At 39.3% G+C, this 25,489-nt stretch overlaps 1 protein-coding gene across 5 annotated transcripts in view; it reads left to right on the top strand.

Annotated features, from left to right (window-relative positions):
• Positions 1-25,489, top strand: part of LOC135502001 (kin of IRRE-like protein 1) — a 289,676-nt gene that overhangs the window by 63,494 nt on the left and 200,693 nt on the right. For all 5 annotated transcript variants that reach the window (XM_064794418.1, XM_064794412.1, XM_064794417.1 and 2 more), the window contains one exon: positions 8,842-8,958. The gene's annotated coding sequence lies outside the window, so the exon portion shown is untranslated. The remainder of the gene's footprint in view (positions 1-8,841; positions 8,959-25,489) is intronic.

Genomic DNA, 25,489 nt, shown 5'->3' with positions numbered 1-25,489 from the left:
GGTGTAGACATTTTACCAACATAAAACCAATTGTGACCCTTCACTGCAAAACAAGGCACATGTAGCACAGAAGATGAGCCTAAATGACACTAAAAGAAATTGATGTCCTCAGATGTCACAAAAGGTAGACAACTTTGAACTCAAGAACCAGTCCATCTCAGCCCGCCAATCTTGGAGCAACATGTGCCTGGTTTTGCTGTGACGGGTCAGATATGTACAAAATCGGTTAACAGTTCTGTAGATTTTTGCCTTTGCGTGACATCTAACAGATTAGCCATATCCAGGAATATGTCACATTAACAGCCTACTTATTGTACCTTGAAATCTGTCTCGGCGCCACATTTGTTTTCTATGCATGGTTAATAAAATGTAAGAAACAATGAAAAGTAACTGTATCGAGTTACATGTACACAGCATCATTCTGCATAAAACGACCAATATTGTGTCTGTTAGTAATTTCGTAACAGGAGACAATGTAGAAATTGATCGTAATATGAAATAATTAGTCTGCAATTCATTTGGTACTCTGAGCGCTAACAGGCTGTCAGTTTTCAACACTCTACATTGCCATTTCATTTCCTGGCCCATTGGCAATGGTGCTCACAGTTCCTGCACCCGGTGATGTATTGTAAATAACAAAGGCAGCATACTAAAGTGCCCATTTTGCATATTTTCAACAATTAACAACCCTATGTCTGCTGACAATGAGCGATTTCTTCCTCACAATTCAAATTCCAAAACAACGAACTTTAGGGGCAGCATTTTGTTGGTCATCCTCTGTAATCATGACCTGTCATGGAGGAGAACTTCATGAAATAAGCCAATCATGGTTCTGAATGTCATCTACCTGAAATGATAAAGCCTTAGACAGGTTGCCTTGTGTATCTTCACCAGCCCTTTTGTAAACATCTTCATTGGGAACAAGGGGCAGGCAAGACATAGGCAAGGAGTTTTCCTCAAGAAAATGTGTTTCAATCCAGCTGCCTCCCATGCCTTATTTCCCTCTACCTCATCTTGCGACTCCTGTGTCCTTCTGCATGATTGCCTCGTCCAGGCCCCATCAGTCATTCATGGCAATATAAACAGACTGATTATTTTTCTCCAAACCATATATAGGGTTACTGTAGCATATATGATATACATATCACTCCACCAAATGTGACATTGGACTGACTTATGTTCTGAACATGATATTGGTCGCTCTTGTTACAAGTCTTGCAGACTTTGGGGAAATCAGTTGGAAATGGTCATTTTTTACCATGATTATGCATTTGTCAACCCTATGATGACAGTGTAACCATGTAGTTTCTTTGGCAACTCTAACATGTCTGTCCCCTATGACTGTAGTGTAATCTCTATCTTTGGCAACCCTAACATGTCTATCTCATATGACAGTACGGAGACCCTCTCTTTGCTAACTGTTATATTTCTATCCCCAATGAGTGTATTGTAACTTCTTACTTTGGTAGTTTTAACATGTCTATCCCCTACGAAGGTAGTGTAGCCCCTTTCTTTGGTAACTCTAACATGTCCATCCCCTACGAAGGTAGTGTAGCCCCTTTCTTTGGTAACTCTAACATGTCCATCCCCTACGAAGGTAGTGTAGCCCCTTTCTTTGGTAACTCTAACATGTCCATCCCCTACGAAGGTAGTGTAGCCCCTTTCTTTGGTAACTCTTAACATGTCCATCCCCTACGAAGGTAGTGTAGCCCCTTTCTTTGGTAACTCTAACATATCCATCCCCTACGAAGGTAGTGTAGCCCCTTTCTTTGGTAACTCTAACATGTCCATCCCCTACGAAGGTAGTGTAGCCCCTTTCTTTGGTAACTCTAACATGTCCATCCCCTACGAAGGTAGTGAAGCCCCTTTCTTTGGCAATCCCAACATGTCTGCTCTGTGACTGTAGCGCAACCTCTTTCTTTGGTAATCCTGACATGTCTATCCTAATGTCTCACATCCTGAACGGGTTAATGACCAAACATGATTGATGTAAACGTTCCATATGAATAATCCAAAAAAGTTGTCATTAGCTTTCCACATTCCCCATCCCCAAGCCATAATGACAATATGATGGTTCTCCTCCAGTGCAATAAAAAACTATTCAATTATAAAGATGAGTATGATGAGATTTTTTATCCCTATGCAAAACACTCGTTGCGGGATGACCCATTGTTCCAGACTACATGATGGAATGAATTCATCAGCCATATCAACTCCCAGTTGGTCGAAGAAAATTGGGCAGCGTGTCTCAATGGCCCATACAAAGATTACATTAGGATAAGTTCATTTTCTACGATGTTTCTGGAATTTTAGGACATGCCATGATCACCTCTTCGAAAGTTAACTCTTGGCCTCTGTACGTGTCATTCTATATATGTTAAAGTGAAGCCTTTTTCCCTGCGTGCTAGTGAAATTTCAGTATTGTGGCAATATAGAATTTATGTGGTTGATGAAACATATGTTGTGCCCTTGATAATGACCAAAACAAAGCTGGTACGAGCAACAAGCTAAAAAAATTGCAACAATAAACAACAAAAGTGCCAGCAGCACCATTCCTCCTATTCATGAATTCAGCACATGTGACATTTTTGCTCTTTTCGTTAAAAAATAGATTGGTTCTCTATATTAATTCAAGTCAATAGTTCTTGATAGAGTAATGTTACAGATGTTATCATGAGAGCCTAATCTGCCCTGCGTATTCTTCTGTCATCCAATTGGGAATTGTTGCTGATGACCTTGTGTTGTTTTCTTGCTGATAGCTATATCATCTATTTCTCCAGAGGGATAAGTAATAGTATAAGCTCTGCCTTTTTTCATTTGGTAATATAAGTTTTTATATTTTGTCTGGTACATATATGTTTGTTAATGACTGTTGGACAAGAAAGGGACTTATATTTGGTTGAGGAACTTCAAGCCAGCAATGGTATCATTGTGACGATATGGAAACGTGCTTTACTGATGTAAGCGTTTGTTTTAGACCCATACTCTTGAAAAGCAAGAGTGAACCAGTTCACTGGCCATGGACACACTGGACACTTAGGCTGCGTATCCCAAGACGGTTCCCTTGTGGACTTGTTGCATTGTTTCCATTGTCTCTATTTCATTATACCTGGTACAACCAACGGGAACGTCCAGTAAGCCAAACAAAGCTTGATTTTATGTACATTACCATGCCACAAGGTTGGAAGTGAACACAGAACAGGGACAAACTTATTGATTGATACTCCCTTTAAACATAACCGGAGCACTAAAGTATATCATGATAAGATGCAAAAACCTTTGTGATCAAGCTGTCTGTATCCTACCTGGTCCAACAAACACAAATAAAAACACAGTACTTTGCATTGTCAGTGAAATGTACACAGGTAAAAGTTTGGTGGTTAACATTGAAGTAAAAAGCACAAACATGCCAAAAGGAATACTGAAGCTGCACTGATATGGTTCCTGCTTCTAATACAAAAAATTAGGCAATTTGGAGAATTGTCATTCGTAGCTCAATCCGCATGCTTCTTTGAAAACTTATAATCACCCTGTTTCTCACCTCTGCCCCACATACTGATCAGCTGTTACAAAGAGAATGACCGAGTGCCATCGATATGCTGACTGATCCCACCATTTGTCAATGCATCAACTTTATGTCTCCCATGGCTTCTGATTATTTTTGATTCTCTTGCTTTTTAGCTCAGCTGTAAAGTTACAGCACAGTTTTTTCGTAAGGTCCTGTTTACTGGTATTGCCAAGATTGAAACGGTATTTGAATTGGCTTTGCTGGAAGTGGTGACATCTAGCGCTTTCAAAACCTTTCTTTACTCAGCAGGCTATGGCATGGTTTGTCAGTGCCTAGCTTTACCTTTAAGTGAATGCGTCGGTGGATTCAAGGAGTCTGTTCACATTTTTGACTCTTGTAATTGTCAATTACCAGTCCTCATGTGGCTTCTCCAGTTATGAGGTTTCCCCGTACTAACATGGAAAAATGATGACAGTGTGAGACTACAAGTAAAGTAAGGCCAGGCAAAAATATTACAACCATTAAGCTGACTTCATACTCCAACACATGACTATCGTGATCAAAATGTTGACGTTGATGTAAAGATTGTTGGCGAATGTTGCTTCTTCTTCACCATATTGCATGTCTTCAACACATACCACACATGAGACACAGAATCAATAGCATACATGCACTGAAACTAATGCATTACTCCTTGGGTAGGCCAACCAAAATGTTTACTCCCACTAGAAAAATAGTTGACTACGCCAGGCAATTACTTATTTGCTGTCTATATTTCATGGTTGTTGTTGAAGCATCAGTGAAAGTTGCATAGTTTAGTCTCATTATGCATTTTGTTATTTCAATGAGTGGCTTCCTATGAGCTGAATCAAGTGGACCAATGTACACCCTTCAGCCCAATTAAAGATAATTATTCACTCAGGGGGGGGGGGGTGTTACAACGACTTGTTCAAAGGCAGTGCACCTCACCCTTATTTATTGTTATCAAGATATAAGATCATCTTTTTAGTGTCACTTCTGGTCACGATAGTTGAATTATCATTGATACTAGCCACACAATAGCTGCCTTTTTTCAACATTTCCAACGCTCAATATAGGAAACGTTTTGAACAGAAAAGACAATGAGATATATTGGTTCATATTAGCATTTAATAGACACACTGTCATGGAAGTAGCAAATTGTTGATACTGACATTCTAAACAATCAATATTGTTATTGTTATTGAGACCGTCGTATCTCGCTGTATTAGCTTTATCATGTTGATATAAACCAAACTCTTCTTTTGTAAGGCCAGACATCAAGATATATTTTCTACAAACATATCCACAAGTAATATCGATCGCTAACATGCTTGGAGAAGTTTACTCAAGGCAAGGGTATCAGATGAGATTAGTTGAAAAGACTCGACGTCACAAGAAGAACATCTTCAACCGATCCTGTTCGAGGATAGCAAATACTGCTATATACGATGACAATTTCTCAGTGCGCTCAAGGAGAAAAAGCTTTAGAATGAATCCTATGGCGTAAGCTATTAATCAACGTGGAGACATCTTGTTGTAGTGTACAGCCAACAGTAATTCTGCCCGTATGGATGTTAAGAAGACGATTTGATTGCTTGTATCATGGAGTTGTCATGTCTATCTGAAGACTATATGCGTGTACATGAAGTTGGAATATTTACCTGACCGATCTTAATTGGGCTGCCAATGACCGCCAATTCGGAATTGATTCCTCAGCCGTTTCCCAATCCATCATTGACAATGATCAGTACAGTTTGATAGCCTGAAAAACTGGCATGATCCAATTGAGTAAATCTGTATTTTTCTCTTGTGCTAGGAAAATCAATGCTCTAGTGTTATTGGTCTAAGAATGCTTCTGAAATTTCAATTCAAGCTAGATATGATGCACATGGTCTTCCAATGCCATTTAGCATGTTCAGTTCAGTTCTCACCTCCGGGTAATCTCGGGCTGGTCGCTCGACAAAAAAACCAGCTGAAATAACAGAGCAACTTACAGAACTTACAGTAGAGTATTCTGATTCCTTTCCATTCGGCTTGTTCAGAACAACTCATTATATAATTACTGTTAGGATATTGAAAACCCGTACCACTCTCAAAAATCACTTTGACACATTTATTGTGCAAATTTGGCTCGAGCGCTGCACAACAAGTTGTCGAGAGCAGTGGCCAAGTTGACAGACAAGAGGCACTCATAATTGCAAAAGAATTGTGTTGTTTCTGGTCGAGGGTCTCTTAGTAATCGACTCCGATTTGCATTGGCAGTTGTGATGAACTTATGAAGGATGCTTTTCTTGAGATACTGGCCCACAGAAAACAGGCCAGTATCCCATCACGAAACACTTGTGTCCCACCACTAACAGGTATCTCGAAAAATGGATGGGGGGCGTTTTTTTTGTCATATTGGCAGGTCCCAGACTGGTAACAATCAGCCACCTAACTGCAACCTGATCCCAGAAAAAACCTCGAAGAGTTTCACCCTGAGCACTCTGCGTCCCAACAGAAATAAACAGAGTCACTTCAGGTCATCATAGGGCACGTTTTCATATCAGCCACATACCTTTAATTCATCTGTAACATGCCTTTGTATAAAGAACATCTTTCCACTGGCAACCTGTCAACACAATGCGAGTTTGGCTATGCAGAAGCGCAGTGTCCGTCGTCTGTCTTTGGTTATCACTGTCGGCAAGTGTGCCACAAGCAGATACCTGGCTATACAGTCAGGAAAAAGTCCAGTGGTTAGGTCCTTTGTTATTTAGGATGCCGCTGGTGTGCAGCCAATATGAAAATGTGCTTGAGTGGTATTGAAGTACCCTGCATAACAAAGAGTATGATCAATGGACTCTTCTCCTTGGGTGTATAGCACAGTAAACGTGTGCACGTCGCACATTTTCAAAGTTCGATCCAGAAAGCACAATTGTCCTAGTCAAAAGTTTCAATAAGTGTTGGTGTCCTTACAGGCGAAAAAGACGAAAAAAATTTTTTTGCAAACTCTTTATTATTGTACATTTCAAGGATGACAGATGGCACTTTGGGATGTCCTGTAGGAGGGAACCAAAGTGCCGGGCGAAAACCTATACAATCGGAGGGCGTTGCCAACTCCATCACACAGGTGACATGCGCTAATATATTTTAATGAGATCATACATGAACACTACATTGACATTTTACAAAACATTCATTTTACATACAAGATTTACAAGTTCATGCATACAGGACAACATTTTTAAAAACATCAAAAGGTTGACATTCTCAGATTACAATTTTCTCGATCCATTCAGTATCAAATCCAGTTCAAACTCATTTCGATATGGTTAAAAGGTACATAACCTGATACTGCCCTTTCAATAAAACTTATTTGAATCAAAATGATGACTCAGCTTCATTCCTGTGATACCACTTGGGTAAGATCAGGTACGGCTCTCGTCAGTCAGATTCAGAACAAATAAGATTTGCGGCTCAGTTTCAATAAATTAGTTAGAGTTTGGAAGAGGAAGCCTTTTCAAACTCTTACTTGATGACAACGGGAGCATTATTGGGATGTGCTGGGTCAATGACATCCTTGTCCCTTCTGTAGGATGTTTCACCATGCTGAAAATAAACAGATAACGTGAAAATAAGGTTGTAGATGCACATGCCCCTGTTGGTAAAAAGGCTACATGTATGCTTGTGATGACATGGCACACAAGTTTTTGATTTGACCTACTTTTCAAGGTCACAGTGATCAAATAGCATGAATTGGCCGATGGTGGCAAGTTTTGTAACTCCTGGAGCTATTGACTTGTATTTGGTACATATTTAGTCCTATGTTATGCTGCTTGATATGCTCGAGGGGTTCCAAAGATTTCTTTATCTGGCCTCTTCAGCCACTCTATAATCGCAAGACTCATGGACACTAAAAACCAGTGGCTTCCCTATAGTAAAACCAATGGCCTCTTCAGCCATTACATGTATAAAAGCAATGCTCATGGACACAAAAAAACCAGTGACCTCCCTATAGTCAAACCCATGGCTTCTTCAGCCACTCTATAATTGCAATGCTCATGGACACCAAAAACCAGTGGCCTCCCTATATTCAAACCCATGGCCTCTTCAGCCACTCCATAATTGCAATGCTCATGGACACCAAAAACCAGTGGCCTCCCTATATTCAAACCCATGGCCTCTTCAGCCACTCTATAATTGTAATGCTGCATGGACACCAAAAAACCAGTGGCCTTCCTTTGTTCAGTCCCATCGCCTCTTCAGCCACTCTATAATTGCAGTGCTCATGGACACCAAAAAACAGTGGCCTTCCTTTGTTCAATCCCATCGCCTCTTCAGCCACTCTATATTGCAGTGCTCATGGACACCAAAAAACAGTGGCCTCCCTATTTTCAAACCCATGGCCTCTTCACTCTAATGGCAATGCCACTGCTTCTCTTTGATTAATTTCAAATATTGCCGTCAATGTTTGTTGAGAGCAAAGTAAATATTTTCACATCTCGTAAATTTTATCCCATTTAACAATATTGTATGATTTTTTTCAAGTTTTGTTGTATTTGCTCTAAATCAAACATGAATTATTACTATTTGGCATAACAGAAAAACCTTTTGTCCTATTTCGTCTAAATGCATCACTGCAATTCATGTAAGATTCAATCTTAAAATGTGTACATATCCATGAAACCAAATGACAAAATGCATGATTAGGTTTTCCCACCAAAATTTTTGAACTTTTTCATCAGTTCAAAATTCCGAAAAATGTTCAAACCAAAAATATTTTTGGGGCTGTTGATGTTTCTTCAATTTGAGCAGAAAAAAAAGCAAGTGAAAAAAATATTTGGACTTAAGACATTTTTTCGTCTTTCAGAGTATAAAATATAAAATATAGAGTATGTAATAAAGACATGAGTTCATTATTAAAGATACATGTGCTGGGAGTTCACAAGGCAACAGTTACATTACATTCAGGGTGGTGAGTCGATAGTCAATTGTTGCTGCGTCGTTTCAGGAAATTACGGTAATGTCAAATGTTTCTAGACAGGCATAAAAAATTGTCTACTGTGTGAAACAGGCACAGATCCAGAATCAGGAGGGGTGTGTGTGTGTGTATGGTCTTCAAAAAACAGTATACAATACCCCCCCCCCCCACATATTTTTTAGCGGAGGTACATGTCGTGACAACAAGTAATGAAAAGCATTTGCCCGCCTCCCCTAGAAGACGAACAAGAGGAATTCCTTGTCAGTTCTGAATGGTTGCCAACCAGGTTGTTGGTCATCCCAAGGCAATCACATATACTCGGCGTCATTCCTCCTTCTTTTTTCCTCTTCAGAATAAATCTCATTGGATTATTATACTGGACTATTAGTTCATATTCGATACTCCTCATTGGCCGACGACTAACAACCACTCATTGTTGGATTATCTAATTAACAGACTAAGTGATTAGGTAAGTGTTATTTAATTAGCGTTAATTAGTTATGATATTTGTGCAGTATATATGAGTGTATTGTTGAAGGCAATAGCCCGAGTTGAGAATCGTTAAGTTGAGAATCGTTTTGACATCATTCTGATGCAAACCCTAGTCAATATCAGCATCGCTGATTGGATGCCACTACACTAATGCCCCTCATAGTTCTTCTTATGTTACTCCTGTAAAAATTGCCTTTATGAAAAAATGGCACACTTTAAGTTGTCCCCTGACACTAAGGAAATTCTTTAGTGCTGTTCATACATTACACACCAAATGACACATAATGCCCAATTTTCATTCCAAGTCCATGACCAGGCCCACAATGTCCCAAGGAAAGTAGCAATGAAAACAAATTTCTGGTATACTGACTCCAAAGGGACGAAATCGAGCATGATAAAATATTATGGTATTTTGCCCAAGGCCGTCATTTTCCCATGGTGTGTATTCTTTACTTGCATGGAACTTTTTGCTGGTGAAAAGTATTATGGGCGGCTTTGTCCATTTCTCTGAAAATATTTAGAAAATACCACTTTTTTATTGACCTTGACGTCACCCAGATTCAGGGTATTGTTATTCAAGCTATTGTTGAAACCTTGCCTATGATTGGAAATCATTTATATGAGTTTTTATGATGTAACATCTAACACATACAATCCGATATCAAAATATGACTTGTCAAAGAGAATTTTCATCGACACCCTGTATAAGAAATCACTTCCTGCATTTCCTTCAGTCCTACAAGATCATACAATGTTAAAAATATCAAACGGTTTCATACCTGTTTGAAATAGAACGCATCCACCCAACCGAATGATGCGGCTAGATTTTACATTTAGCGTATTACCATTATTAGAATCAACATACGAATTGCTCCCTTTGATCTTTAAGGATCGGATAGCTACTTTGAAGATATCGACTCCCCATTGTTTAGCGTCAAACAAGAAGAAAACTAAGATATATACAGTTAAAGCATGTGTTGTCATTGAAGGCACTTAGATAAAGTTTGATGTAATACATGAATGGTAGATACATGTTACTGTAAAACTTAATGAAGTAGTCCAGGTACCATGTGCTCATCTCGGGTAATGTAATGCATGTAAGAGTACAGCTAGCTTGCTACACTACCCTACCATGTCTTCATGAGGATGATTTCTTGCATGTCTATTTGACAACATTTCAGGCCAGAATGTTTGACCTACAGCTCAAGGGCCTTAAGGGTAGCTGAAGTAGGTACCAATATTCCAGTGTTGTATGTACGAGTGAAGTTCTGAATACTGAGTACTGGAGTTTTTTTACGCTGAGGATCTATTGTAAAGATTGTTTGTTTGCCCGACCCTAGGTGGTACCGGCATTACTGGCAAGAACCTATCATGCCTCGAATTAACTGCTGATGGCATGAAAATAACTTTTCCTTGATAATTTTTGGCTCACCGTAGGGGAGTCTATACAACACTGCAGTGTCCGTCGTTGGTCGAAAGATATATAACCAAATGAAAAAAAGATAAAGCTTATACTATTAATTATCACTCAAAAATAGTTTTTTGATTGGAAAATTGCAATCGTTTTTCTCCAATGAAGCAAAAGTTGGTTTACAGTAATGTCTGTTGTTAAAACCACAACCGTTTATCTGTAGAGTTCTCATTCTTGTTTCGGTTTAAACTTGCTAAACAGAACAATTTCCGCCGGTCTCCTCTGAGGCTTTTAAAATCTTTGAGCAAAATACACATAAATATTTAACAGATCAACTCAGACAACACAATGATACCGTGGGCGTGATGAGTCTATTAATGGGGGCTGATGTGACCTGGTGTGAGTTTTAGCCCCGTTGAGATCCAGCCTCGCTATCTTAAATGGCCTTAAACAGAATTAGATATCTGCTCATGGGCTATTCTTGCATGGATGAATAGCTTGGGAAGGAATAGTATATTATTCTGGTCTCAGAAGGGTAGTCGTGTTTACTGAAAATGGACTGAACACATTACGAATTGATGAATTGAATGAATGAATTGAAGCTGAAAGTTGCGATATAGTGAAATTCTTAAATGGAAGTAAGAGTTTTAAGCAATATGCTGTTATCAGTAACTGTCCTATCACGAATGCACATTCTTTTGAATAAGCGGATATAAACATTCGTGGAGGGGTTCAATGAAACTCTCTGCCATCTGTCCCCATCATATTTAAAAAGGGCCAGATTGTGTAAAATTATTCAAGACTCGCAAATATGAAAATTACAAACAAATATTTTTTAATTTGCAAAACTGAAAGAAACTTTGTTGTCTGCCAAAATAAAAACAGATGAATTGTATTTTCAGAAATTTTCAAAAATCGCAAAAATAAAAGGCCTGACAATTTGGCAGTTGACAGTGTGTCCCATTATAAGTCAAATGCAAAAACTCCTAAATATGTTGTGGATAAGCAAGTCAAAAACAGTTCCAAAAACATTCAACTTAATTGATGTATTTTTCAGCAACCACATCAACCATGTGCATAGCACGTATAGCATCCCAACAGGTTTAAAGAACTACTTCCAAGTATGCATCAGGCTTGCCAAATATTCGGTGTATTACTTTGCCAATTTGGATAAACATTATAAAGAGCTGTTATATGGGAGTGTCAAATCCCTTGTGCTTTCTGAAGAAAGTGTTCAAGATAGCTTGAAGATGATTTTTTTTCTTTATATAGTTATATGAGGCTAGAATGAGCTGTATAATATGTGGAGCAAGATCTGAATTCCAATTTGAACTCAATTGTGAAACAAATAAAAAGTATGACCTTTCTGTACTGAAGTTTCCTCGTATATATAATGTTTGCCTTGATGTGTGGATGGTGGGGATGGTGTTCACTCACACATTCTAAGAGCTAGGGTTCCAACAATTCTCTCCTTGCAGTCATGATTTTGCAAGAATGTTCAAGTATGCAAGACAAGAAACTAGCTCACTTTTAGTTTTAACTTAGACCTACAGTTCAAGGAACGCAATGTGCGTCTAATGGAAAATGTATCAAGCGAATTGTAATGTCGCCTCGTAAAAACACCATTATCGCCCGTTAATATTAAATCGTAGGCATTTATCATGAAAAATTTGATTTGAAAATCTGTCGCAGGTGTTCCAAGAAGTTGTGAAGGCGAATTGAATCTACAATTGTCATGTTACATGTAATAGTGATGTTCTTAATTGTTCAGTGTCAGATCTTGTCTAGTCTATGTTTAAATTGCTTCTTTGGTTGAATGTTGATGATAGGGCCCCTGGTCATGTTTCAGCAAAGAATTGTTCCTGATACAAGCACAAATAGTTTCAATGTACTGTCATATGGGAGATACTCCTATTGGCGAGAGCGTGCAACTTCGTCTGACCTACCTGGCTCCTGCCTATATATTTACCACCTTTAAACTTGTCTGATAGGTTTGAAATTAACTGCCCTGGTGAGAAAACGATGAGACAACTTAATTTAATCAGGCTATTAACCCGGGCCCGGCTGTGACTCGACCGATTTTCTCTCTTTGCACATTGAAAAGCGATGGTGCTTCATTTGAAAATTGCCTCCAAGTACATAACCAGTTCATGTCAATGCTGAATTGGTGAGGGCCACACTATCTAAGAAAGGGATGACTTGTTCATTTTCTATCCAGCCACTACGCAGTCAGTCACCTTAATGATATGTTTGCCATTTGTCCAAATGTTTTTTCACCAACTACTTTCGCCTACTAATGTTCTGCTATACATTAACGTCTCCCGGATGATGTTATCTGTGTGTCGTATGGTAAAAACTTAATGTAGGCTCAAACAGTGTCTGAATGGCAAGTACAAGAGTTGTGTCCCCAGGCAGCCACCGTGGAAATGAAAGCTTACGAACGAGTTTGCTTAGTCGATGCTCCAGGATACTTCTGGGGAGATGGATATTATTGGTAGGGTCGAGGAGTTCATGTAGCATCTCGTCAACAAATATATCATCGTCATTGAGAAAGTTTTCACTAAAACACCCTCTTTTACAGTAACCCTTGGAAGTTAATAGGTGCAGACCTGATAATATCTCTTATGACTCCTTCTTTAAATGTGTTTGCTGTCTTGTAAGTAGATGGCCTGAAACTAATTAAGACTTAGAGCCAGGTTTCATGGTAATTAAAGTTTTGAATCTATATCCTGATCAATAAATACATGTGTGCTTAATTCGTGTAATGATTAACACTTTGATGTAGCTTGACATTAGCGCTTAATGTAAACTGAAACTAAAAGACTGCCAACGTTTCTTAAAGTTCGAAACAGAAAAAATATTTGCCTATTTGCTTTTGGACAACTTTCTCAATTTGATCACCATGTTCACAGAGCGATGACATTTTATATCAATTGGACTCCTACAGAGATAGTGAGGCATCCTTCCTAATCAAAGTTTAAGCTGATGGCATCTTTCAGAACCTGGATGTTATTCCTTGATCATGCGATGTATAAAAGTAATAGAAAGTTCTATTAGCACCATCAGGGGAGCTTTACTCGGAGTACCTCTCTATCATGAGGTTTTTTTCAGGGGTGTTAGGTTTGATTTGAACTCAAACATAGCGAAAAAAAGGATGGTGAGTTTTTGAAAGTTACAGAGTTTTGAGTTTATAGTCTGATATCAACCACTTCATAGGTTATCTTCGACTTTACACTTTAAGCCTGGTACATCCTGAAACCTTTCAATATATATATCTCAGACAATGTTAGATAAGCTGCTCACTCTGCTACAACCTTGACAAAGAGCAGGGACCTCTCGACCACAAGTGGAGATCCCGAGCCACTAGAACACAGAGACTCGGGAGGGATAACAACCCACAGCCTGATAGTAAGGAGCCTGCCCAGCACTCAATAGCTACACCGCTGTCCTTCAATATCAAAACTAAATCTATTGAATGCAAAAAAACGGCTCCCCATTTTACAAGTTTTAATTAGATATGTTGCTTTCTATCCTCGGCAACACATTAAAGCCTTACTCAGAATGCTCCATTCATTACAAGACCACTTAGTGTGATCCGATGTCTCCGAACACAGCTGAGCCAACCTTTTAACACGACGACACAACCGAGACATTTTTCTATCATTTGCCTAAGTGCGAATAGATGTTTCAGTGATCTAGTCGAGAAGTCAGGATACCGTAGCGTAATGTCGCAATGATGAGGCGTAATGTGGCAAGAACCAACTGAGATTGGGCTAATAGTGTAAGGCAACATGAAACTTCCATTGAAGTTGTTGCGCTGGGGAGTCATTTCCTGCTTGTAGCTTTGATTGTAATGAATGGTTCTTAGACCTATTCTGGAAGGTAGCAGGGACAATGTAAAAGTTAGATTGGAATTGGTTATTCTAATCTAAAGAGCAACGCTCCAATTGGCTCCTTCTGCTTCCAGTCTGAAGTCTGTAGCATAATGTCATGCTGATGGTCTGTAATGTGACGAGATCTCACTGAGATTATACAGGGAACAAAGGATTCTATTTTCTCACACAAACACAGGGCCTGTTGGACAACAAGAAGATATCCTATAATGCACAGATGGGTTAATGTGATAACTAGCTGCATAATTGATCCATTTCTCATATTTTTCCAAAGGTGCAAAGAGGCACAATTCTCCCTGTAGGCCCTGTGCTTGTAATTAACCTGGCCTTGGCCTTCCCTGATGACTTCAAAATAATTGACATATCTCAAATTGATTTCTCAGGAGAGCTTCGTCATCGGCATTGTCGTCACCATGGATGAAATTGACACTCGACTACCAGCTGGAAATGAGCGTTGAATGGTTGAACTTCACTTGGACTGGGTGTCTTCTTTCTTTTAACATTTAGCGGTGTCAAGAGGTGCTATACCTGAAATTGATTTCTCTGGGGTGTTTTGTAATTAGCACCTGCTGAGAAGGTTTGATCATCTACAAGGATCCATCACATAATTCATCGAAAAAAGAACAATTTTAGAATAGATGGCAGTCACACGGTGGTGTTCATTTTGAACATTGATACATCACACCCAATAGTTTTTGTGACCTTGAAAAAAATTGCTTGATTTCACCACAAACTATCCATTTCTTATTCACGGTTTATTCCTTCATGATATTTGATACCCTTGAGAAAATGATTAAATTTGAAATATCTCATCCAGAAAGTAACTCAATGACAATGAGAAAAAGGTGTCTCTTTAACATTTATCATACGATGAGCACATTCTCAGGAGACAGTTGTCACATCCATCAACATTGTCTTTTTCATGTGTAGGGTCTCATCATAATTTGTCATCTTGTGACACGAGCACGGTTGATTAAACTAGAACATTATTAATAGTACTATTGGGGGATGCGCTATAACCATGATGCAGTGCCAGCAACAGTTGTGTTATTCACTGTTTCTGTGTCTGTCATTAGAGAAATTCTACTGTCTTGTGATACATTATGTGAGAAATGCAAGATGTTTCTTTTCAGCAACAAAATATTCTTAATAGTGCTATTGGGATATGGCTACAACGACATATATCAAAGGCAGTGCTGCCATAAACTGTATCTGTGTGTCAGTGAGAAGGAAATTCTACTGTCTTGGTGTAAAAAAGCAACAATTTCTTTTCAGCCAAAAAGTGTCCTCTGTTGTCATCTTTTGACAGAAAGCATGGTTAATTAAACTGGGATATTATTAATGGTACTATTGAGAGATGGCCGTAATAACACATACTAATTGCAGTGCTGGCAAAGGTTATATAGTACCCTCTTTCTGTGTGTCAGCGAAAAAAAAAATATTATGGTGCTAGTGATTGTATCTTGTTTGGGCTTTTTCTTTCAAATATCGTGTATTCTGATCTCCAGGTGCTTTCGCTCAAAATGCACCCAACGGTGTCTGCAGAGAATGCCTCGCTTTTGAGTGGTGCACTGGGGATGATGGATAACTCCAGTAGAAAGATCCAAATGCACATCACAAACATTCCCAAGTGTTTGGCTTTGGCCTTGCCCAGCAATGTATATTTGACCCATCAGCTTACAAACAATTTTGTATTCTGACCAACCTGACACCTGCCATTTCATATTTCTCATGATCTCATCAAAAGTTATAGAATTGCAGGTATAGAATTACAGCTGTTAAAGACTGAAATCTAGGGTATAATTTGGATATGCATGTACTTCAGTATCGAATTCCCATTTCCTTGATTGGTTTGGGAATGAGATGATGTTTCCTTGGGCTGAATAAAGCAGCTCGCCCACGTGGCAGATGGGTGTTGAAGGATCCAAAGTACAGACAAACGAGAAAAGGTGAAACACACAACTGCTGATTTCCCGCGTGACTATAAGACGGTGTAGTATCACAGAAGTGATATCTGTGATCGGTGATTTTGATGAGGGTAGTCTCGCATGTGCATTCTTCCGCCCATGAGTATCACAACGATCGGCAGCGTCAAGATAATTATGAAATCATTCGGCGGATGTTGATTTCCCAAAGTAATATGTGTGTTGTGTTTATCTCTGCCGGGATTGCAATAATCTTGAGTTCGATTTGAATTAAGTTGAAATGTTATTCTTTTTGGTAAAGGATTTCAATAAGTTAGTCTGCAATTTAATTAGTTTTTCCTGACTCATGATTTTATTCAAGTTTCTAAATTCTAATGCGTTTGTATTGAGATTTGGTATGCACTAGTTCTCCTCTCTGGGATTGAAAGTGCAGGCAGTTTGGCTTGCAACTTTTGTCATATGGGTTTGATTGGAAAGTCAGATCGGGCAGGCACAAGGGAGTCTACATAGGTTCAGATATCTGTGACAATATTGAGATTTGTGTGACTGGGGAGCTTCGAAGCCTAGTATTACCTACCTTACCATCACCCCTTAAATGATCTATTTGGTATGTCAATATCGATGTGATCTGGTTGAAGAATAGTCACCCAAGAAGTGCCAAATGAGCAATGGCGTCTCAAAGGCTGCTGTCTTGTGGTCATACTAGCCTGGTCCAAAGGCACCTGTGGTGTATCAGTGACTACTCTAACAAGTGCAAGAACCTGTTGGGTCACGTATCCTACCCGAGACTTGCTGAAAGAATGGTGATAAAGGTGTTTACCATTTCACTACCGTATTGTAGATGGGTATTCTGGTGTGTCATTCGATGACAGAAGGCCAAAGTATTGGTATGATAATCTAAAATAAGAGTTGAGAGTCGGGCGTTAACTGGGACATTGTTAGATCTATAAACAAAATTGAGCAATATTAATGTCAAAGAGAGTCGCACTCTCTGTCACATGAGTGTACCCGGAGAGACCAGGAATCAAACTTGTGATCTCAGAGGTGACAGGCGCTGGATGATGCTTGTGCTGTGGCACTCAGACGGCCTTGTCCAGCCTTGGGCAAGTCTGGTCTGATGGTGACATGACGCAGTGTACTCTCGACACATAACAAAATGCATGATGTTACATCATTGCTGCAATTGACGCCATAGAAAGCAGTAGCCAACAAAATAATGATGAGGAAGGTCTCGTAGTCAAGGGGTTAATATCCATCTACATTGGTAAACGATCTCTCGACTCGAAGAAGCCATGGAAGATAACACTAATTAATTCATTGTCTGCGAGGCTGGAAAAAGCTGCCACTCTATTCCTGTCAGTTGGATTGAGTCTGGGTGCCCTGACATGGCTGTAAGAAGACCAAACCTTCATGAATTTTCATGGCCTATCATAAATAACTCTCCTTCTATTGCGATGTTTGGCGTGGTCATGGTGTTATCTGAAAAGAGGGTGATGTCTGAGACGTGGTGTTCTACATGTGTGATAAATTATGTCTGCTCTCGGAATGGCAGATAATCCCATATTTTCTTGCCCTCTCATTGATGATAACTCCTGTGGCAAACTCTGCAGTGCATGGTCTAGGTAGAATTGGGACTTCGCCATGTTTGATCAGCCTGTTGAAAAGATCTTGGACCTAGGCTGTTACCAGGTTACTAAGACGGTATGAAGAGCAATTATTAACAATTAGAAAATGGGAATTCTTCCTGATCTCCTTAGCACTTTAGCCATGACAACTCTCACTAAGGATTAACTATTTTGTAATCGAATACTCAGACAAAAAGATGTTGATTTAGTGAAAACAAGTCCATAACAAGCTGATATCAAGTTGAAGCATAGATGAGGAATGCGACAGACTTCCGGTTCCATCCTTGCCGAGTGTACCTCATGTCGACTTAAGGTCATCCAATTTATCAATTGAGTCAAATCCAGCCGTTTTCATGATAAATGAACCCATTAGAAACCCCCCAAGCAAACAGAAATTGACTTGCAGACAAACTTTACGATCTTTTGAGTAGCAGATATAATGTCCCTTCGGAGACATAGAAGATGTATAGCCCAAAACTTTCAATTGTCAACAATGACATGGTATATTGTCTGAGTTCTTAGCAATTTAGAGGTTTGTTTCATGCCAATTTATCATGTTTTGGCTCCCTGTTGTGTTTAAAGGTGGCTTACGTACCAAAATGTATATCATTGACATCATTAGTAAGCATCCTCAACATCAGGCCAAATTGCGAGAAAACAATAACTCATGATGATGTGTGATATAAGAGATAGACTGATGGGTAATATACTAGGCGGTAATATGAAACACTGTTAAAGTGCGTTCTGTAATAGCTTCTTGTCTTGGGAGGGGTTCAGGCAGTGCTTTCTTTACAGAAATTGACTATTCACTACCCCATTCACTAAGAGTACATCCACAGTAGGCAGTTGTTAGTGCTGCTTTTTCATATTTCAGGTAGATTTCTTTTAATCTCAACCTTTGAATCATTGTTTGGTTTTTTAATGGAAAATTGTAACCTGACCTGAATATCGGCATTGAATGTAACTCTATCAAAAATGAAATCGAGCATTGAGGTATGTTTTTTCTTTTGAACTTTGATGCTCTGTGAGTGAGTTTTGTTCCAGAAGTGATTTTATACGTTTTCGTGTTGCTGCACCACTGCTTTGTCACATGCATAATGGCTAGAGTACTCACACACCTGATAGAGTTACCAGTAACGGATTGCTTTGCTACAACAAGTGTAAGGCCACATGCCTGTTTATTGTCAACAAGTTTGACCGAAAATACAAGTATCGCTCTTGAACATTACTCGATCCGAACATTCCTATTCTGTTAAATTGCAGCGGTTGCCACTCCAGCTTAGTAACTGCTTCATCAAGTGCATATATGAGGACGCCGTAGCCATGACACGGCACAGTACATCATTATCAACTCACAGGGTAGATTTGATATTTTGGCAAGAGTGGGGTTCTTCATCCTTGGCTAAAGCCCCTCATACGGATTGTGCAGGAACGAAAGTCACATCCAGTCAACGCATGGACACTGGGATGATAGTAATCCAAAATAGTATTGACACCAGCAGCAGCTTTTCCCTTTTAAACTTTTTAGCCCACTGAGAAGCTTGTTGTTGTGTGAGCAAGTTACACTTATCAAAAAGAGTTTGCCAGCTGAATGCGTCTTATTCAGCCTGGACTATGAGAGTTAGGGTAGATGTAATGTTTTAAATCACACACAAACCAAGATAATAATATATAACCGGGAGGAGCAGGTGTAGACTGGTACCCATTGTAGTAAAAATATATTTCACCAGGTGTTTTGATATACGCACACTTAGCATTTCAAGGGGTGTGTTTCCTCAGCTGAAGTGGACAATTAGGCAATAACTCTGACGTAGATTTGTATGACAATGGCTTGAATCCTTTAAGTCGACTTGGCACCTGTGGATTTTTGAATGGCGAACATCAGATCGATAAAAGGATGAGCACATCTGGACAGGTGTGCCACCTTTGACATGGCTCGGCTGTCCATTGAAATTGATTATCAAGAACCTGGCTGGCTATGTTGAAATGTTGGTGCTAACAAATAACCTGATTGTATTTGGTCTGATGATTGCTTTTTGCCTAAAATGAGAAAGGAAGCGAAGTTATAATTGAAAAACCAGAATAGTATCCAGTTTTACTTCTACCTTAGTTTCTACTGTTCTACTTTAATAGAACCAGGGCCACATAGAATCCACCCCATCCTCAACATGCTCAGTCAGATTGGCCCGGCAGCGTTAGAAGATGAAGAAAGTGTATGGTTTTCACTTTGAGTTTCAGTTCTTGTACCATACTGTGTTTCATCTCTGCAGCTGCAATTTTCTTTCAAGGCAAACTGGGTTTGGTGACTCTATTGAAAGATTCCATCACCATGTCATCAAAGGAGTATCAAGTGTACCATTGCCTTGAGATGAATCACTCAATACTAACTCAAACGTCAAGTAATCTGCCAACCATTGAACTAAGGTCTCAGATTTCATTTAAAATCCATTTTAATTGGTTCGGGATCTTGCTTGCGTCTTTAAGTTGAACATTTCAAGATGAAATTGGATTCGTAATGTGCATATAGACCTTTGAAAGGAAGTGCCAATTGCAGGTTTGAGGAGGTTTGAATGTCGTAACCAGAGAACATTGCCTTCTTCCTTTTTCCCATTGGCTATGTTGTGTACCAAGAACAGACAACAAACATTCAAATATCACTCGCCTCTGGCTACCATACGACATAAAAAACTACATTACCACACTTCCATCTCTTGACCAAACCACACAAAAATACTTGTATCAAGTTTAGTCTTTTCACTAAACAAAGGTGCAGCTAGTTAACACTGCGATTATTGAATAAACGTTTCAAGACAATGCAACAAGTAATCAGATAACATACAAGTATGTCTCATCCCTGGTTTCTATGGAAACACAACAAGTATTAATAATTGAAAAATACAGCAACCTCTCGGGACCAACCGATGAATTTCAAATGAAGCGTTTTTCTTCTTCTGTTTGTGATATGGTGTAACCAATCCTGGAGGAGGTCATTTGTTAGATTATGATCTGTTACTAGTATGTACATCTGTTTTCAATGGTGTTACACTGCTAATGATAAGCTTTTTGACTTACATATACCAACAATAGCTTAGATGTTATTTCTTTATATTCGCTAAAGATTTCAGCTCATCAGCATTTCAGCACTACCCAGCTTTGGGACTTCAAATCTTAGAAAAGAAACCTTACCAGTGATGTTTGCTTTTACAAAATAAGATTTTGTTGCAGCGTCTTTCAGGGGTTAAAATGTAAAAAGGGCTTTTGGAGAGCCATCTTGCAATGATTGACTACTGTGGATCATTTCTTAATCATAAAGCATTGATTAAGTTCCTCAAATAGCCCACATTTCAAAATGTGACACAGATACTGCCAAACAAGCAAATTGGGTGATTTGACAGGGTGATTTACAGTGCGACTAATATTGGCAGACAGGGGTATTGGACAAGATTTAGTCATGTATGAAACTAGTGTCTAGACACTTCTCCTTCTACATGCTCATACTTCACACGTGTTCCTGGGCATGTTTCTAACATGTTGACATCAAAACGTATTCTGACACTGTTGGGGGAATGGTTCATTGAAACCTCAGGACGTGTCAGAAACTATAAATGTCGATGATCCATAAGACCCAATTTTTTATCAGGAAGGTGAGGATGAGACAGGAACAAATTGTAAGTTAGAGATCACCTGCAGAAGACAGCATTGCTTCATTGTTGGTGCCTCTTAGTAATAAGTTAGACCTCATTCAGGTACCAACCAAAATGAACGTGGCCATTTCTTTTAGAGCCAGTGGCAATCAACATGATTAAGGAAAGTTAGCCTGAAGTCACAAGGTTTGATCACAAGCCCCAGCCTTTACACTGGACCACATTCCACTAGTGTCTCTTCATAGTAGCTCATCATTTGTCATCCAGGTTCTGGTAATCCATTATATGGTTGCTGTGCACTGGAAATCCTATTGGGAAAGGTGTCTGATGTGATGGATGATATGTTGCCGGAAGATTTAAATTTTAGAGTGAAAATTGAGATGAGATCACTTTGATCTTCAGTATTGGAAATATTTTACTGCAAGATAAAATCACATGTGTCCTTGGTAGCATCTGTGTGGCATTAAAAAGTTAGGTTCCAAGCACAGTAAGATTTATGCCACTGTGCAGCAAAGAAGCATTCCTTAACATGTTAAAGGCTGTGAAACAAAAGTGGTCAATATTGGCTCATGTCTTATATGTGAAGCCTGACACACCCACTCGGAAGGCCCTAGCTAGACTTCGCTGTGACAGGCTTGTTAGCCTTCAAACCTCAGCCAACCCATAGTGGCAGTGCCTGGCTATTGCTACCATGCTTACTGACCCCAGCCAGGTTGGACCTGTGCTCCATATAGTGCGACAACTCCACAACCAAAGGCAACAGGCTTACGAAAAGGCCAGGTGACCAAAATGACAATAAAGGACTGATTGCGACTGTGGATTGTCTTTGATTGTTACAGCTGCAGTACACATTCGCCATGTACAGTACATGTATGGTCAAAGAAGTGATTGATCAGTTGATGATAAAAATACGTAAACTATTCAAAAAGTTTGTAACACAAACAACCTATATCGCCCAACTCTCCAAAGATATTGAAGACACAGTTATTGGCCAAGTGCTCGTCTTCTGCGCTGGAATTCATCTCCCGTTATCAAAAACAACATGGACAGTCTTCAAAGGATTAATAACCAGCTCGATTCACAATTTTCCCAAGGAGCTTGGCAAACTAATCGTGTGCCGCTATTCCAGTTTCAGCTTAATGAGGACTCGTTAAACATCGGGCTAATTGGTCTGGTTAATTGATTGCGAGCCATCTACTTTGCTGGTGGTTGATTGGCTTTGGCGTGGTGATAGTAAACAAAGGAAATGGCTTTGCAATTCTTCTTGAGGAAGAACTTTTTCAGACATTAGTCGTAGTTCCACCTATCATAAAACCCCGTGTTTTTTCAAGACCCGTGTCTTCGCCGTGTGTTAAAAAACCCACGGCGCACTTACACCTATCAGTTGTGTTAGATAATGGTTAATAGCCCCGGCGACAGGTGCGCTGTAGGTAGGGAGCTCTCCTGTGTTTCTTTCCCGTTGGAGGGGGCGCAATACCGAGTCAACTACACCGCGCCATCTGTCGCCAGATCTTAGAACTTGCAATTGCCGTGTCTATTCAGATTCCACCTATCAAAAAACTCGTGTTGAACACGGGTTTAAATTAGCCCCTGATTAGCCCCATCGAGCTCGATGGGGCTAATAGACATGGGGATTTGACACACGGGTTTATTTAGACACGGCAATTCATAGGTGTAAGCACAAAAGACACGGGGATTTGATATGTGAAAGTACGACTATTGACTACTGCAATGCAAATGTATCGTGTTGACTGCAGCTGGCTTTGGCTGGAGCTGTAACACCCTTTGAACTTCAACATGATCAAGCACCAAACCATAATGCTTGCATTGTTTTTGCTTCACACAGCAAATTATCTGCAACATTTCTGAGCTCAACATTATCTTTTTAACAGCAAGCAGTTAATCGCGACATTTTATTCATTATAAATAGCTTCTTTTGCTCTTTTGAGGCATATCTCGTAGATCGTGAGGTAAAATGCGAATGGTTTTGCTGGCTTAGAAAAAAATTGAAAAGCAATACTGTGAACCCAATCACCACATAATGCTGGCATTATTTTTCTCTCACGTCTTGGGTAGAAATGTATCGGCAACATTACAGAACCAAACAACAGGCAATGAATCAGTATTTTATTTACCACTTCTATTACTCTTTTGAGATTTGTAATCCCGAAATCTTGTGGTTAAAATCTCGCCATGAAAGAATTATCTCAACGGTATCCAATGGATTATGTTTCAATAATTTGTGGTTATGTTTCCCTGCTGGTCTCTAAATCATAATAATCCAGTTTGTTGAGAAATAAAAAAGAAAAAATCAATGAAAATTAGATTGTGTGTGATATCTTCCTTACGGGTTGGTAATCCAGCTTGCTCAGCTTAGCTTGGACTGAAAAGTATGTACATTTTGTATGGGATCTCTACATGTTGTAGTGGTATTCTCCGGAAGTGTTAGTTCTTCTTGCTTGCTCAGCTTAGCTTGGACTAAGAATAATGTACATTTCGTATAAGAATTCTATTTGTTTTATTAGTATTCTTCAAAATGTGTTTGTTCTTCTCATTGCCTCAACTTACATGACTAACATTGTAGCTTGGACAAAAACTATTGAATGCATTGCTGGTATGGAATTGTAAAAATAGTCTTGCACCCATGTCTTACATTTGTAGCTTGGACCAAAACTATTGAATGCTGGTACAATCTGTTAAATAGTCCTGCACACATTTCTTGAGAAATGCAAGTAGGAATGTTGCCAACTTGTGTGTTGCCTGTGCTTCTTTCATATGGCACCACATCCAACCTATCAGGTGGAAATAAGGAGATGGAACTGTAACAGAGAAAAAACATGAAGGTCCTACCGGGGATTGAAACCGGGACCTCTCACTTATAAGGCCATCACTCTACCGACTGAGCTAAAGGGAATTTCCCTCTAGCCTGGGCTAGTAGGAATGATGCCACCACAACAGAACTTTGACCAGATCCATCCCAAGCTCGAAATGTCAAATTCATAGTCGTTTTGGTTGTATAGTCTGTTACGAACTACGATTTATGTTATCTTCTTACGCTTATTTCATTTCAGTTCCTCTCCTATTTCATCTCGCTCAGCAGGTACAACTGATTTTTGCCTGTGAAGGTGTGATTACTTCCGTCCTGAAACAGAAAAAAGACACTCAATAGAGACGTTTTCTATTCTCTTCACCCCTGTCTATGAGAGCAATGACGAGAGTGGAATGAATGGTCTCCTTTTAAAACACACAACTCCATCAAAAAAATATTTATGGCTCTATTATCATGAAGTTTCATCAAAATATTCTCCATCCATCAATGCAATGCCACAGGAACATTTCTGTATTCGATTCAGATTCATTGTCGCAATTGGGAGTTGTGGTTTAGACTTCATCCGATGATTGATCACTGTTTGAAGTTACAAGTTAACAAATTAAAATTGAGGTCACTCCTTGCATAGAAATGCCCTGTTAAAAGCGTGATGATGAAATTTATTCAGTGAATTAGACTTCTTAACCTCTTCCTCACCGGGAATTTCTCTATGTTAATGTGATTAAGAATGATCGTTATCTATTCTTGTTGTTAGTAATCTTTCTTTCAGAGCCCAAAGATGAGGATTATAACCTTTTTTAAAAGCCCAGCTATTCTGTCTTAAATGGACTTAAAACTTTATGTGCAACTGAGGACTAAATTAACGGATCCTTTATCATGTTTACACTAAATCAAGAATTTTAACACCTCTTATAGCAATTTGCACTAATTCAATTCAGAATATCACGTGCTGCGCTGGAACATTACAAAATACACTGTGACATGCACATCCCTTGATGCCGCTGTACAGTAGCATCACCTCCGACAACGTGTCTGAGGGAAATCCCACAGTGCATCTGAATTGATCTATCGAGATATTAGCGTCAATGTCGCGCAATTTTCCTTACTGGGGAAACAGCTCACGGAACTTGGTCGCATGGGAAGGAGTAATGCCATAGGAAACAATCGCCCACTTCAGCTG

Source organism: Lineus longissimus, chromosome 18 (genome assembly GCF_910592395.1).
Source record: "Lineus longissimus chromosome 18, tnLinLong1.2, whole genome shotgun sequence".
Lineage (NCBI taxonomy): Eukaryota > Metazoa > Nemertea > Pilidiophora > Heteronemertea > Lineidae > Lineus > Lineus longissimus.
This window is presented reverse-complemented; position numbering and strand designations above follow the sequence as displayed.